Source organism: Triticum aestivum, chromosome 2A (genome assembly GCF_018294505.1).
Source record: "Triticum aestivum cultivar Chinese Spring chromosome 2A, IWGSC CS RefSeq v2.1, whole genome shotgun sequence".
Classification (NCBI taxonomy): domain Eukaryota; kingdom Viridiplantae; phylum Streptophyta; class Magnoliopsida; order Poales; family Poaceae; genus Triticum; species Triticum aestivum.
Genome location: NC_057797.1, coordinates 163,004,881 through 163,022,915, shown reverse-complemented (window position 1 = coordinate 163,022,915; position 18,035 = coordinate 163,004,881).

Here is an 18,035-nt window from a genome sequence, read left to right as displayed (position 1 = left end):
CCTTCACGTTTTTTCCTTCCACGACTAGCTCGATGTTTCGTGCTAAGGAACTGCTTGCTTTCCCGTCCCCTGTATCATCCTGTTGTTCAGGTGCAATGTACTTACGTACATGCATGTACATGCTTATGCACATATATGTTCCTTTGAGATAATAGCTTGGGGGTACTTTTTCCAATCTTTATATATAAATGCTAGGGGTATTAGGTATGGTATACGTTATATATATAATAGTAACATTGCTCACCAACAACCAACGCCAAAACCGCCTAGCGTACGCGTATCTCCACACGTGTTGGCGAGCATAAGGCATAGACTTTACATATACGTACAAATTTGTGAGAGTAATCCATGATGATCTAACCCTATCGTCCAAAGAAATCAAAGCTGGTGACGAAACACTCTCAGCACGTGGCGCACAGCAGCACCGCATTACGTACCTACGACGCTACCATGCGTACGTCCGATGGCTCGTCCGTTTCCTAGCCAAACTCAAGTCCAGATAATCTAGACAGGCCCATAGATACAGTGCAGTGCTACTCTCTGTGCTAGCATACGGTAACTGTCGGATTATTTTCAGCTGGTACCGGTAACCTTGAGTGCATGGCACGTAGTCCTACATATACGGTCCGTAGTTACGTATTCCTTTGCACATGAAACCTCAGTGGCCAAAGATCTACACGTGGGACACGCATGTCCTACTGTTTGGTCCTCTCCTCCGGCCGGCCCCACTCGAGAACCGAAACTTTGGACGCTACTGGTAGGAATACTTTAATTTAACCCCCGGTTCTGCATGCATGCATGCATGCGCGGCATGTGCTGCGTGCCGTGTCGAGCGGACAGGAAGGTGGCGCGACGAGTGGCGGCGCGGCGATTGGCGGGCGCGGCGCTGCGCTGCGCAGCCCTAGCTAGCTAGCGCATGCAGGGGAGGGAGGGAGGGAGGCAGGCAGGCGCTCCCGCCCGGCGAGTGGCGAGCGTGCCTCGCGAGGCGCGGCATGCATGGTTCGGCTCGGTGGCGGTGCTGCCTGTGCGCTGCGGTGCGGTGCAGCTGGGGTCTGGTGCAGCTGCAAGTCATGACTCCACCGTTATGATGCTTGCTGCTGCGTGCAACGCATTTAATCTTTGCTCTAGCGACCTCATGTGACTGAATAATACTCCTCCGGTCCATTTTATTTATTTATTGATGAAAGAAGGACCCCCTTCTGATTTCTATTAAAGAAACTAACTGATTCGACCACAAAGGCACTAGTAGAAAACATGGCTTTGGTCCAGGTTGGGTCAGCCCATTAGTCCCGGTTCAGTCCAGAACCGGGACCAATGTGGGCATTGATCCCGGTTCGTGAGCCCAGGGGGCCAGCCGGGCCACGTGGGCCATTGGTCCCGGTTGGTAGGATGAACCGGGACCAATGTGCCTCGCTCCTGGCCCACCACCATTGGTCCCGGTTGGTGGCCTGAACCGGGACCAAAGGCTCCCCTTTAGTCCCGGCTCATGTCACCAACCGGGACCAATGAGATGCCTATATATACCCCTCGCTCGTGAGCAGAGCACCCCAGTGCTCTGTTTTTCTCTGGTCGATGGGGAGAGGGCTTGGTGGTGCTCTAGCTCACCTCCTATGCACACAAGGTGTTCGATGGAATGCCCGAGCCACACTACTTAAGCTTTCTCCTCTCCAAGCTCGACCTCCAAACTCCATTTTCCATAATATTTGTCTAGGTTTAGCGGTCCGTCACGCCCCGTCCCCGTCTTCACCGCCGTCGATCACCCGCGCCGAGCTCATCGCCGGCACCACCGTAGTGAGCCTCTTGTTCTTATCTTCTTTCTGAAAGGAAAAATATTCTTACTTGTATGTTTACATAGATACTTGTATTATTTTCTTACTTTTATTATTGCATCTTATATAGTGCGATGGTTTTGGTATCCGCCCCCGTCGGCCCTCGTCCTGTCTATGATTCGGATGTGGTATATATATTATCTTTATAACTATTGGTTCATTTATTGTTTATGAAAATTATGCCGACCAACGTGACATAGATTTTATTTATGTAGGATGTATGTGAATCGGAAATGCCAACCGACCCTATTGTCGAGAGGTTAAATTTAGTTGAAGAAGAAAACAATTTGTTGAAGGAAAAAATAAAAAAAATTGAGGAGGAGAAGATGATATTGGAGTTGCATGTTGCGGATGTCGTCGATGATCACAAGATCAAGATGGATGCAATGCGCTTGAAGATTAGAAAGATTAGAAAATATGCCATTCATACCGAGGCTTGGTATCATTATGCCGTTGGATCAATTGTTACCTTGGTTGCGATTATGATCGCATTTGTTTTCGCATTGAAATGTTTTACATAGTTTCAATGTATGGTTTAATTAATTAGATGCTCTGGAGAGCTATATGTTGTTAGATGAGAACTATGTATGCACTTTGGTTTTAATGTGATGATGAACTTCTATTAATTTGGACACTTAATTATATATAATGCACGCAGATGAACCGGCAATGGATGTACGGTGACAGACACACCCGCGAGTACATTAAGGGCGTGCATGAGTTTCTCGATGCGGCTGAGGCAAACAAGCAGAATGGTTTTATGTGTTGTCCATGCACTGAATGTGGGAATACGAGGTCTTACTCTAACCGGAAAATCCTTCACTCCCACCTGCTTTACAAGGGTTTCATGCCACACTATAATGTTTGGACGAGGCACGGAGAAATAGGGGTTATGATGGAAGACGGCGAAGAAGAAGAGTACGATGACAACTATGTGCCCCCTGAATACGGTGATGCTGCAACGGGGGGAGCTGGTGAAGATCAAGAGGAACCAGACGATGTGCCCAATGATGCTGCAACGGGTGAAGCTGCTGAAGATCAAGAGGAACCAGACGATGTGCCCGATGATGATGATCTCCGCCGGGTCATTGTCGATGCAAGGACGCAATGCGAAAGTCAAAAGGAGAAGCTGAAGTTCGATCGCATGTTAGAGGATCACAAAAAAGGGTTATACCCCAATTGCGAAGATGGCAACACAAAGCTCGGTACCGTACTGGAATTGCTGCAGTGGAAGGCAGAGAATGCTGTGGCTGACAAAGGATTTGAGAAGCTACTGAAAATATTGAAGAAGAAGCTTCCAAAGGATAACGAATTGCCCGACAGTACATACGCAGCAAAGAAGGTCGTATGCCCTCTAGGATTGGAGGTGGAGAAGATACATGCATGCCCTAATGACTGCATCCTCTACCGCGGTGCATACAAGGATCTGAACGCATGCCCGGTATGCGGTGCATTGCGGTATAAGATCAGACGAGATGACCCTGGTGATGTTGACGGCGAGCCCCCCAGGAAGAGGGTTCCTGCGAAGGTGATGTGGTATGCTCCTATAATACCACGGTTGAAACGTCTGTTCAGAAACGAAGAGCATGCCAAGTTGATGCGATGGCACAGTGAGAACCGAAAGAAAGATGGGAAGTTGAGAGCACCCGCTGACGGGTCGCAGTGGAGAAAAATCGAGAGAAAGTACTGGGATGAGTTTGCAAAGGACCCAAGGAATGTATGGTTTGCTTTAAGCGCGGATGGCATTAATCCTTTCGGGGAGCAGAGCAGCAATCACAGCACCTGGCCCGTGACTCTATGTATGTATAACCTTCCTCCTTGGATGTGCATGAAGCGGAAGTTCATTATGATGCCAGTTCTCATCCAAGGCCCTAAGCAACCCGGCAACGAAATTGATGTGTACCTAAGGCCATTAGTTGAAGAACTTTTACAGCTGTGGAATGGAAACGGTGTACGTACGTGGGATGAGCACAGACAGGAGGAATTTAACCTTAAGGCGTTGCTGTTCGTGACCATCAACGATTGGCCCGCTCTCAGTAACCTTTCAGGACAGACAAACAAAGGATACCACGCATGCACGCACTGTTTAGATGACACTGAAAGTATATACCTGGACAAATGCAGGAAGAATGTGTACCTGGGCCATCGTCGATTTCTTCCGACCAACCATCAATGTCGAAAGAAAGGCAAGCATTTCAAAGGCGAGGCAGATCACCGGAAGAAGCCCGCCATGCGCACCGGTGATCACGTGCTTGCTATGGTCAATGATTTACACTACGTAATCTTTGGAAAGGGTCCCGGTGGACTAGCTGTTCCGAATGACGCTGAGGGACACGCACCCATGTGGAAGAAGAAATCTATATTTTGGGACCTACCCTACTGGAAAGACCTAGAGGTCCGCTCCTCAATCGACGTGATGCACGTGACGAAGAACCTTTGCGTGAACCTGCTAGGCTTCTTGGGCGTGTATGGGAAGACAAAAGATACACCTGAGGCACGGGAGGACCTGCAACGTTTGCACGAAAAAGACGGCATGCCTCCGAAGCAGTATAAAGGTCCTGCCAGCTACGCTCTTACGAAAGAAGAGAAAGAAATCTTCTTTGAATGCCTGCTCAGTATGAAGGTCACGACTGGCTTCTCGTCGAATATAAAGGGAATAATAAATATGCCAGAGAAAAAGTTTCAGAACCTAAAGTCTCATGACTGCCACGTGATTATGACGCAACTGCTTCCGGTTGCATTGAGGGGGCTTCTACCGGAAAACGTCCGATTAGCCATTGTGAAGCTATGTGCATTCCTCAATGCAATCTCTCAGAAGGTGATCGATCCAGAAATCGTACCAAGGCTAAGGAGTGATGTGGCGCAATGTCTTGTCAGTTTCGAGCTGGTGTTCCCACCATCCTTCTTCAATATCATGACGCACGTCCTAGTTCATCTAGTCGACGAGATTGTCATCCTGGGGCCCGTATTTCTACACAATATGTTCCCCTTTGAGAGGTTCATGGGAGTCCTAAAGAAATATGTCCGTAACCGCGCTAGGCCAGAAGGAAGCATCTCCATGGGCCATCAAACAGAGGATGTTATCGGGTTTTGTGTTGACTTCATTCCTGGCCTTAAGAAGATAGGTCTCCCTAAATCGCGGTATGAGGGGAGACTGACTGGAAAAGGCACTCTTGGAAGAGACTCAATAATATGCAGGGACGGATATTCTTGGTCTCAAGCACACTACACAGTTCTACAGAACTCTACCTTGGTGACCCCGTATGTCGATGAACACAAGAACAGTCTGCGCTCCAAACACCCGGAGCAGTGCGACGACTGGATTACATGTGAACACATCAGGACTTTCAGCAGTTGGTTGGAAACACGTCTCAGAGGTGACAACACTGTTTGTGATGAGTTGTACTTGTTGTCCAGGGGACCATCTTTGACTGTATTGACTTACAAAGGATACGAGATAAATGGGAATACATTTTACACGATCGCCCAAGATCAAAAGAGCACCAACCAAAACAGCGGTGTCCGCTTTGATGCAGCAACCGAGAGCGGAAAGGACACATATTATGGTTACATAGTGGACATATGGGAACTTGACTACGGACCTGATTTTAAGGTCCCTTTGTTTAAGTGCAAATGGGTCAATCTGTTAGGCGGCGGGGTACAGGTAGACCCACAGTACGGAATGACAACAGTGGATCTGAAAAATCTTGGGTACACTGACGAACCGTTCGTCCTAGCCAATGATGTGGCACAGGTTATCTATGTGAAGGACATGTCTACCAAACCGAGAAAAAGAAAAGATAAGGAAGCGAATACATCATACGATGAGCCAAAGCGCCACATAGTTCTTTCAGGAAAAAGGGACATCCTGGGAGTGGACGGCAAGACAGACATGTCTGAAGATTATGAAAAGTTTCATGAAATTCCTCCCTTCAATGTCAAGGCTGACCCAAGCATCCTGATAAACAATGAAGATTATCCATGGTTACGGCGCAATAAGCAAATGACACAAGCGAAGAAAAAGTGAAGACTTTCTCCCGCAACTATTATGATGATACCATGCCAACTTTGTAACACACGAACATGCTACCATTGTCCGTTTTGTACATGCACATGCTATGTGGGTGAAATTATGATACCATCCCAACTTTCAACTTTTTCAGAGTTCATTTGAAATGCTTTCATGTCTTATGGTTCAAGGTTTTATGTGTTGAGGCAAATGGATCAATATGTCAGGAGGCGGGGTACAGGTAGACCCACAGTACGGTATGACAACAGTGGATCTAAACAATCTTGGGTACACAGACGAACCATTCGTCCTAGCCAATGATGTGGCGCAGTTATTGTCCGAAACTTTGATACTTCGAAAGTGATTGTCCATTTTGTACACGAAGTGCATCAAGTTTTTGTCGTAACCCTCTCTACTTTTTGGAACATGCTATGTGGGTGAAATGATGATACCATGCCAACTTTCAACCTTTTCAGAGTTCATTTTAAATGCTTTCCAATTTCAGGGTCATTTAGCTCAAAGAATGAATTAATAGCAAACAGAATGAACTACAAAACTTTTATGAAAATAAAAACAATCAATTAAAATATTATGTTATGATCAACTAAAATAAAACTATAATATTCTTCAATAGCAAAAAGAATATAATTTTTGTGACCTAAAATCAAACTATAAGTATTTAATTGTAAGTATAAATAAAAAATAAATAGCAAAAAAGAAAAAAAATCTATTTTTATAGTAAAGTTATTCATAAACTAGTGATTCACACAAATTTTAAAAAATACAAATTTAAACTATTCAAAATTTTAAAACTAATGGCACTAACAGAAAGTTTATAATTTTTGTGACCTAAAATCAAAAAGAAATCACTAAAAAACTATAAGTATTTAGTTGTAAGTATAAATAAAAAATAAATAGAAAAAAATTCTATTTTTATAGTAAAGTTATTCATAAACTAGTGATTCACACAAATTTTTAAAAATTCAAATTTAAACTATTCAAAATTTAAAACTAATGGCACTAACAGAAAGTTTATAATTTTTGTGACCTAAAAGCAAAAAGAAATCACTAAAAAACTGTAAGTATTTAGTTTTAAGTAGAAATAAAAAAATAAAAACCAAAAAATGTAGAAATAAAAAAGAAAAAACCAAAAAAAATGCCACCTACTGGGCCTCCACGGCCTGAATACGACTAGAAACCCTACATGGGCCAGGATTCAGGCCCGCAGAAGGCCCAATAGGCCCACAGGCAGTAGCAAGTTTAGGCCCGAAAGCCTGCATAAGAGAGGAGCTCGAATGGGGAGGCACACCAGCGCTTATAAACAAGTGCCGGCGCCCTTCAGCTAGCGAGGTGGAACTAAACTTTCGGCCGCGCCAGTGCCAGCACAAGGCCATTGGTCCCGGTTGGAGGCACCAACCGGGACCATAGGGGGGGCATTGGTACCGGTTCGTGGCACCAACCGGGACGATTGCCCCCCTATGGTCCCGGTTCGAGCCACCAACCGGGACCAAAGGCCTCTGCTTCCCGCCCTTTCGGCTGCTGAAAAGAGACCTTTGGTCCCGGTTGGTGGCTCCAACCGGGACCATAGGTAGGCATTCGTCCCGGTTCATGCCACGAACCGGGACCATTGCTCTGGGTATATAAGGTAGCACTTGTGAAAATTTCGCCAACCGCTCCCATTCCCCCCCGACGCCGCCAGGCCGTTCGTCGTCGTCGTCGCCGCCCCGAGCCCGTCGTCGCCCGCTCCCCGTCGCCGTCGCCCCGCGCCGCCGCAGGCCTTCTCCCCGTCACTGCGTGCGCCGTCGCCGGCCTCCTCCTCGTCGCTGCGTGCGCCATCTTCGGCCCCCTCCCCGTCGCCCCGCGCCGCGTCACCGGCCTCCCCCGCGCCGTCGCCGGCCTCCTTCCCCGTCCCCGGCCTCCTCCCCGTCGCGCCCCCAGTGAGCTCCCCCCTTCCCATCGATCCCTGTCGCTCTGACCATCGCCGCCGCCGCCGCCGCTCTCTGTGTGTGATAAAATTTTCATATGTGTATATGTATATGCTCATATGTATTTGGATTTGGCTATGTATGTATGTATATGCTCATATATGTATGTATATGCTCTCTGTATATGGATTTGGCTATGTATATGCTCTCTGTATATGCTCATATGTATGTATGTTCATATAACATTTTTTTCTATATATGAATTATTTTTTTGTTCATGGATATATGCTAAAGAAAACGAGGGGGGTGATAGATGATGATGAGGGGTCGAGAGGGGGACGAGAGGTCGAGAGGGGTCGAGGGGAGAAAAAAATGTTATCAGGGACAGGGTCGTCGAGGGGTCGAGAGAGGGACGAGGGGTCGAGAGGGGTCGAAAGAAGAAGAGGAGAGGAAGACGAGGAGAAGTAAATAAGAAGAAGAAAAAAGAAGAAAAATAAGAGGAGAAGAATAAAGGAATAGTGGAGAAGAAGAGAAAATAGAATATTCTATTTTCTCTTCTTCTCCACTATTCCTTTCTTCTTCTCCTCTTTTTTTTTTCTTTTTTTTCTTCGATCTTATCCTCTAGCTATTCCTTTCTTCTTCTCCTCTTTCTTCTTCTTCTTCTTCTTCTTCTTCTTCTTCTTCTTCTTCTTCTTCTTCTTCTTCTTCTTCTTCTTCTTCTTCTTCTTCTTCTTCTTCTTCTTCTTCTTCTTCTTCTTCTTCTTCTTCTTCTTCTTCTTCTTCTTCTTCTTCTTCTTCTTCTTCTTCTTCTTTCTTCTTCTTCTTCTTCTTCTTCTTCTTCTTCTTCTTCTTCTTCTTCTTAATTTTTATCGGGAACGAGGGTGTCGAGGATCGCCGAGGGGTCGAGGGTCGGGAACTAGGGTAGAGGGTCGAGGGTCGTTAAGGGGTCAAGGGTCGAGGGTTTCAGGGTCGAGGGTTCGAGGGTTCTATAGGGTCGAGGGATCGAGGGTCGAGGGTTCCAGGGTCGTCTAGGGGTCGAGGGTTCCAGGGTCATCAAGGGTTCGAGGGGTCGAGGATCGCCGAGGGGTCGAGAGAGGTTTCCTAGTGTCAAAGTATTGAAGAAATCCATGGCTTCATCATTAGCCGGAAGTAACCAGGGCATGACGAAGTCCTCCAAAGTTATTTTGGAATGGTGTCCCGGATAGGATAATTTGCCTTTTTGTATGAATTTCAGCAAAGGCCTTCCAAATAACGATATTTGGAAGGTTCTTGCTGAACTTTGTACCAAAAAGCGAATTATCCTATCTAGGACTCCGTTCCAAAATAACTTTGGAGAGCTTCGTACCATCATGCACCTGTTACTTTCGCCTAATGATGAAGACATGGTTTTGTTGAATCCTTTGACACTAGGCAACCTCCCGACCCCTCGGCGATCCTCTCGAACATGAGAGGAAGAAGAGGATCGCCGAGGGGTCGAGGGTTCCAGGGTCGTCGAGGGTTCGAGGGGTCGAGGATCGCCGAGGGGTCGAGAGAGAGATTTCCTAGTGTCAAAGTATTGAAGAAATCCATGGCTTCATCATTAGCCAGAAGTAACCAGGGCATGACGAAGTCCTCCAAAGTTATTTTGGAATGGTGTCCCGGATAGGATAATTTGCCTTTTTGTATGAATTTCAGCAAAGGCCTTCCAAATAACGATATTTGGAAGGTTCTTGCTGAACTTTGTACCAAAAAGCGAATTATCCTATCTAGGACTCCGTTCCAAAATAACTTTGGAGAGCTTCGTACCATCATGCACCTGTTACTTTCGCCTAATGATGAAGACATGGTTTTGTTGAATCCTTTGACACTAGGCAACCTCCCGACCCCTCGGCGATCCTCTCGAACATGAGAGGAAGAAGAGGATAAAAAAGAAGAGGAAGAAGAAAAAAAGAGGAGAAGAAAGAATAGAGGAGTTCTTCTCCTCTATTCTTTCTTCTCCTCTTTTTTTCTTCTTCTTCCTCTTTTTTTATCGGGAACGAGGGTCGTCGAGGGACATAGATGTAGTGTCGTCGTTGTCGATATATACCCCCTCCCGATAGCTTCAACACGTGGGGGGGGGTCGATATTACCCCCTCCTTGAAGCGTTCTCGAGGCCACCCCAAACCCTTGAAGCGTTGTCGAGGCCACCCCAAACCCTAGAGAAGCAGCGTCGAGGCCACTAATTAATATATATGATTCCTTACTATGATTAGGTAGCTAGTTCTACGTTTGCCACTAATATATCCATCTGTCATGTTTGAATAATAATTGCCATGTTGTAAATATTTGTAGAAACTATGGACACCGCTCGAGACGAAGCAAAAGAAGCGTTGTTGAGGGACATAATCGCAGAAGGAAGTGATGCCGTCTCATTGTTTCTCAACGACACCGATGTTCTGGAAGGAGAGGGTGAAGAAGCTGGCTACGGTGACCTAATGCCGGTGCAAGAAGAAGAACATGAGGACGGCTCCGGTGACCCAATGCCGGTGCAAGAAGGAGACCGTGATGACGGCTCCGGTGACCGAACCGAGTCCGGCCAGGTATATATATTAGTTAAGCCTGTGCTGACTAGGTGATTGATGCATTCATTGTTTTGGTATGTACACATATTAATTAAGTCTTTGTTCTTTTTTCTAGCCCTCCGGATCGAGCACAACTTCGGTAAAGAGACGAGGCCCGAAGAAAAAGTTGAGCTCGGATGAAAAGTTTGAGATCATAGCAATCGCGCCCGACGGCCAACCGATTGAACCCATCCGAACAAAGAACGCATTTGTTGCTCAGTGCGGGGTTCTGGTTAGGGACAAGATCCCGATAAGCATCCAGCAATGGTTTAAGCCGGCTACAGAAGACCCTGAGGTGTCTTATGTCAATGATATGCAGAAAAATGATCTTTGGACTGAGCTGAAGTCAAATTTCACCCTACCGCCAGAGGATAATCCAGAGAACCCAGTTAAAGAGCAATTAATCAAGTCTTTTGCTCTTAAGAGGATGGCAGAACTATTCAGGAGGTGGAAGAAAGAGCTGAATAAGTTTGTCGAAAATAATGAGACACCAGAATTCAAGGGCAGATATGAGAAGATCAGAGATCACTGGCCCGCATTTGTGGCCCACAAGACATCGGAAAAGAGTAAGAAGATGTCGGCGACAAACAAGCAAAATGCTGCGAAGAAGAAGCTTCACCATCGCACGGGGTCAGGTGGCTACCTCGTAGCCCGGCCTAAGTGGGCCAAGACTGAGAATGATCTGGTTGATAAAGGGATCGAACCAGAGACAATTAACTGGCCAGACCGTTGCCGGACTTGGTTCTTCGGGGCTGGCGGAACCTTGGACCCTGTAACAGGGAAGTGCATTTGGACGAACGATCAAATGGACATACCAGTCAGGAAGCTTAAGCAGTATATCGAAGCAGCGCAGCAAGGGACGTTCTTTCCAGACAGAGAGAACGACGAGCTCACAATGGCCCTCGGGAATCCTGAGCACCCTGGACGGACACGAGGCACGCCAGGCTCCATTCCGTGGAAGGTTGGGTTTCCGGACGCAGGCGGTTACAAATCCCATGAGAGGAGGAAAAAAGTGCAGCAGACCCAAATGCAGGCGCTGCAAGCAAGGGTAGACGCGATAGAGGAACGAGAAGCAAATCGCAGCAAACGTACTGCCGAAGCTTCCCCCGAAGCTACCCCGCCATCTCAGCGCAGAAGCAGCGTGGCTTCCACCGAGCTGCTTCAGCCGGAGCATGCCTTGACGGCTCCTGCCAGCTATCCCGTGGATGCTATCACGGAGTCTCAAAATTGCCACCTTATGACGCAATGGATGAATTTGAAGGTCAAGGCGGCTGTTGGCTCTGTTTATCCTACTGAACCCGGCGCAACTTTTCACTGCCGGCCGATTCCAGAAGGATATGCTAGGGTGATGGTGGATGAAATAACGGAGGGATTTGAGGACCTCCAGCTTGACCACCCTACCGGTGAAGGGGAGACTCGGCTGGGGTCTGCTCTGAAGACTCCATGCCTATGGCGGAAGGAGCTCATCAACCTTCCGAACTGGACGCCTCCGCCTTCTCCTCCTCCTCCGGCGAGTCAGGGCACTCCGCCTCCTCCACCGCCTCCTCCTCCGGCGAGTGACGATCAGGGCACTCGACTGGCTCCTTCTCCAGCGCGTGGCAGCACTCCGCCTCCTTCTCTGCCTGCGCCGGCGCGCCCGAGCAGCCAGCCTCCTCCTTCTCCGCCTCGTCAGCAAGGGCGGAAGAGACCTGCCGCCACTCCGGCTGCTCCGACGCGTCGTAGTCCTTCTCCTCCGCCTCGTAAGCAAGTAAAGAAGACAACCGCTCCGTCTGCTCGGCCGGCGTCTAGCAGTACAGCCAGAGGCGGGAGGACATACAGATTCGGTCCTTCTCTGAAGACTCCAGAGAAGTTACCATACGAGAGGACCCCGAAGGAGAACACCGAGATCGCACAAACCAAAGTGGATGACTGGTTTCAAGGGTTGAAAGCAAAGAGACATCCACTTCCAGAGGAGAAGGTAGATCCGGTGAAAGCGAAGCGCACTCTGGCTGCCCTGACAAAACCACCGAAGTCTCCGCCGAAAGGAAACTATGAGCGCATTATTGGAAAGGAATTTGCCGAAGCGGAGCGGTCGGGAAGTACTGTCAGTGATCAAAGGCTGAAAGAACGACGAGCTGGGAAACAAATTGCCCAGCTCGGCGAACAAGCGAAGCAATCGTGCCCCCCGCTCAAGGTGCCTAGCCACAACGTCGCTAATGATCCGAGGATGGTGCCCGGTTATAGCAATCTTGCAGATTACCTGCCCGACGATGTACATTATGAACCCATGGACGTGCAGATACAAAGATACGAGTACGGGAAGCCTCTCGTCAAAGATGAAAGATCTCTATCAACGATGATGCGAAGATTGCATGATTGGTACTTGAAAATCTGCAGAGACTCTGGGGGAGGAGTACTTTGTATGTGAAAGTTAAAAAGGAGCATGACCTCGTTGGAATTGAACTGTTGCCTGTTCCATTTGAGGAGTTCTATCAGTTTTTCAATCAATTGGCCCTCGATAAAACAACGGTCGCCTGCTACTGTCTGTAAGTAGTACTACTTCTGTCATTAAGTCTCTCTATATAGCTCAGCTCTTTCATTGCATGTATTTATAATCATCCTCACTATATTATGCAGATTGAAGATCGCCGAATTGAAGAAAAGACAAGTCGGTGATATTGGGTTCATTAACACATATCTCATAGATGCAACTCAGGTTAAATTTCATGCCGCAGCTACCGAGGCCAACTTGCTACGATCGTTCGTAATAAATGAAAACAAAGATATAATACTCTTTCCTTACAACTTCAAGTGAGTGTTACTGTCTTGTGCGTATTCGGTTTCCCTTATATATTAGTCAAGGTTATAGTAATGTAATTGATGAGTTATGCATGCGTGTGCAGTTTCCACTATATTCTCCTAGAGATTAAGCTTGAGCAGGGACTAGTAACCGTCTTAGACTCAAGACGAAAAGATCCCCAGGACTATGCAGACATGACTCAAATACTCGAGAAGTAAGTTAAATCGATCATTATCCACCATATCAGCAACTTTGTTCATTTCCTGATATATCAAGTAATTGTTTTCTTTGTCCGGCAGGGTTTGGAGAAAATTCACCAGAAAAGCTCCGGGACTGCCGAAGGAGCTGCAATTTAGACACCCGAAAGTAAGTACTATAGTAGCATGTTCCGCGCATCTACTAGTCATTCAAGCGCTAGTTTCATCAATACCATTTGGCATTCTTGCTTATCAGTTTGATTGACCTCTATTTCTTGTAAAGTGGTTGTGGCAGGAACAAGGGAATGATTTCTGTGGATACTACGTTTGCGAGTCCATCCGCCACACGACCTGTGAGCGGGGCTACACTCACGAACAATATGAAGTATGTAAATAACAACATTCACAATTTTATTTTATTACCATCATTTGTGTTGAGTTTCATTCATTCATATATATATATATATATGTATTGATCCCCTTCTTTAAATTAGATGTTTCGGAAGCGGGATGAACTCCTAGCACCAGCTCGCATGCGAGCAATTCAAGAGGAATTGGCGGCATTCTTTCTTGACCACGTGATCCCTGAAGACGGAGAATTCTATGTGGACCCTGAGTCCGTATGATTATATTTGTAAGAGATAATTATTGTATATATGTAGCCGGTAGTGTCGGATAGATATACGAGAACTTGTTGTTCGACCAATCTCTCGGAGAAGGAGAGGTGGTCGATATCACTTCTCTCTGTATGCATATATGTTCATGACGATCTTCTGTTTCCTTCGTTTGCTTACTAGCTAGCTAGCGTGTCTAGTCCTCTCTATACGTATGTATAGTATGTAGCATCGACCAAGCACGGACATAAGAGAGGACACTTCTCTCTATTAATTATAGCTAGCTAACACACTATATGAAACACCTAAATTAACCCCCCAAAACCCCCAAACACCCCCCCTTTCAAAAAAAACAAAAACCCCAACCACAGAAATGCTGACGCGTGGATGCCTATTGGTCCCGGTTGGTGCCACCAACCGGGACCAAAGGGTCTCCTGCCTGGGCTCCGCGCACAGGCCACATGGAGGCCCATCTGTCGTGGTTCTGGATTGAACCGGGACTAAAGGGACAGGGCATTAGTACCGACCCTTTAGTCCCGGTTCCAGAACCGGGACAAAAGGCCCTTACGAACCGAGACAACAGGCCCTTTTTCTACCAGTGAGCACAACCCCACGACCTACAACTAATCACACACGCACTATTACTAAGGAAGATAACGCAAAAGGAAGCGATCAAAGCGCATTCTTGGACATCTCTAAGAATGTCACCAGCATCACGATCTAAACAAGAGCAACCAACAGACCATCTCAACCAACCAGTACAGGTGTCAAGTTTGATGAGGAAAACCACAGACACAAACACAACCATAGTCTCAGATGATCAACACTTCTTACATCCACAAAAGCTTAAAACGAAAACATCTAGAAAGAACTACCGAAGAAGAGGACCAAGCCACTCCCAGAACGAGCAGCCTCGAGCAGCCTCAAATGTCCACCAGCAATCTTCATCCCTCTAGGCGTAGCACATTGTATCTCCACCCTTGCGAAGCTTTGTAGACATCATTTGCTACACGTTCTAGCAATTTTGTTCCTAGCTTCAGCACCTCTTTGTTTTGTTCCTTCGCGTGCAAGATAGACCATCCCACAATCCAGTGGCATATTACTTTGACCAAAGTCATGGCATCATTATAGTTCTTATTCTAAAAAAATACATCATTTCTGCATTTCCAAATGATCCAGAAGAGGGAAGAGATCCCAATCAGGACTAATTTTTGTCATCTTTTCGAAAGGTTTTAATCCAGCTCCCAAAACATTCTTCAATTAAAGAGGGAGTGGATCTCAGCCCGAAAGTGTATTTAAGTAAACTCCATATTAGGGAAGCAGCAGAACAAGAAAACATTAGATGATTAGTAGTTTCATCTTTACCACAAAACTCACAAGTTTTACTACCTTTCCATCCTCTTTTAAGGTGAGAGTCCCTAGTTAAAATTCTTTTTTTTCACCAACCACAACAAAACTTTGCTTTTAGCAGGAACTCTTACCTTCCACATTTTGTGTGTGTGGAAATTTGCAATCCTCACTTTTCACTTTCCTATATAAAGATTTCACATAGAACTTCTTGCCAGCACTCAGGGTCCATTCAACCCTATCTTTGCCATTTCCCATTTCCACCTCATCACATCTACCCTTTAAATTATTCCACAAGTCCAGGGATTCCCCATGAAGGGTTCTTCTAAATTTGAAGCCCCTCCACCCCTCTCTAAATAGTTCCAGCCACATTTATGTTATGATCAAAACAAAAGGCATAAAGTCTAGGATATTCATCCTTAAGTGCTCTATCATCTACCCAAATATCCTCCCAAGACCTGGTGTTACCCCCGTCCTCTAGTTTTTTCTTAAGATATGCTACCCCCTTTGTTAAAAAAATTCCAATCACACCATTTATCAGGAAACCCTTTGAGTTTTAGCATCTGAATAACAAAATGCCATTTTATTTTGTCATATGCTTTCTCAAAGTTCACTTTAAAAACCAAAACATTTTGTTTTTTAGCATGGATGGAATTGAGTGCCTCATGAAGGACAACCTTCCATAATGAACCTTCCTCTAACAAATGTTGTTTGGGTAGTACATATCACTTGAGACACACATTTACTCAATTTGTTCATTAGCACCTTAGTAATTATTTTAAAGCTGACATTCAGAAGACATATGGCCCTGAACTTCTGAATTTGTTTGACATCAACAGTTTTTAGGAACAAGTGTGATGGTACTATAGTTAAGTCTAGCTATATCTAATGTTTCATTGCAAAAATCATCAATCAAGGCTGAATAATACTCCCCCAGTCCATTTTTTAATTCAATCTTTGCTCTAGCGACTTTATGCAACTGAATAATACTTCCTCCGTTCATTTTATACTTCCCATAGTAAGATTTGTTTGAAGTCAAATTTTATCAAAATTTACCATATTTATTTGAAGTTGGACAATAGTTGTCAAATTTTACAGGCAAATCTTACATGCGGAGTAAAAAGAATCGAAGGAAGTACTAGTTCCCAGGGATCTCTCTGGTCGAGGTGTGGAAATATTTTGCATGAACATTTATTTTGACACTAAGGGGTGTGGGTGAGGCGAAGAACCCCACTATTTGTTGTACTCCAACTCGAATATGACTTCCAGTCAATACAAATACAAGTTAAGCGCATCGAGGCACAAAAGAAAAATACAGGGGAACCCACCCAAGAGGAGAGCCAAAACACTAGGAGCATGGTTAGTTACCTACATCTTGCCTCCTTGTGTCTGTGACTCAGTTGGGTCTTTCTGAGTAGATGCAGGCTAACAATCATGTTGTGCACATTGTGTATTAGCCTGCATCCTCCTCGGCCTAGCCGCGAAGAAATGCAAATCACACTGCTTGGTTGCGGGCTTGTCTAGGCATATGCTGAGTGTGTGGTGTTTGGTTAGATGGAACACAGGTTGTCTGGTAGCCTCCTTTCCGAAAGGCCCTAAATAGGAAGTATAACACCCATGATGCAGCTATATCTCCCACGTGTCGGAGCACGACTTAGAGGCATAACCGCATTGTAGGCATGTCGCAAGAGGGGTAATCTTTACACATCCCATGTACTGAATAAGAAAGAGGTACAGAGTTGGCTTACAATCGCCACTTCACACAATACATCAAAATAGCATTACATCAACCATATACAGTCAAGGTCCGACTACGGAACCAAAATAAAAGAAGACCACCCCTAATGCAAAAGATCCCCGATCGCCCCAACTGGGCTCCACTACTGCTCAACTGGAAACGGAACAACACAACGAACACGATCTTCATCGAGCTCCTCCTTGAGCTCGATTGCGTCACCTGCACAATTTCATCGACACCTGCAAACTGGTTTTGGAAGTAATCTGTGAGTCACGGGGACTCAGCAATCTCACACCCTCGCGATCAAGACTATTTAAGCTTATGGGTAGGTAAAAGGTATGAGGTGGAGCTGCAGCAAGCACTAGCATATATGGTGGCTAACTTACGCAAAAGAGAGCGAGAAGAGAAGGCAAAGCACATTCGTGAAACTAGAAGTGATCAAGAAGTGATCCTGAAACTACTTACGTTCAATCATAACTCCAACACCGTGTTCACTTCCCGGACACGCGGTTGATGCATTTTAATTAAGTTAAGTTTCAGGTTTTCTACAACCGGACATTAACAAATTCCCATCTGCCCATAACCGCGGGCACGGCTTTCGAAAGTTCAAAACCCTGCAGGGGTGTCCCAACTTAGCCCATCACAAGCTCTCACGGTCAACAAAGGATATTCCTTCTCCCAGGAAGACCCGATCAGACTCGGAATCCCGGTTACAAGACATTTCGACAATGGTAAAACAAGACCAGCAAGACCACCCGCTGTGCCGACAAATCCCGATAGGAGCTGCACATATCTTGTTCTTAGGGCACACCGGATAAGCTAAGCGTACAGGAGCCGACGTAACCCAAGTTGCCAAGGGATGGCCCTGGACGGTGCTCTAGTTTGGACCAACACTCAGAGGAGCACTGGCCCGGGGGTTTAAATAAAGATGACCCTTGAGTCTGCAGAACCCAAGGGAAAAAGGCTTAGGTGACAAATGGTAAAACCAAGGTTGGGCCTTGCTGGAGGAGTTTTATTC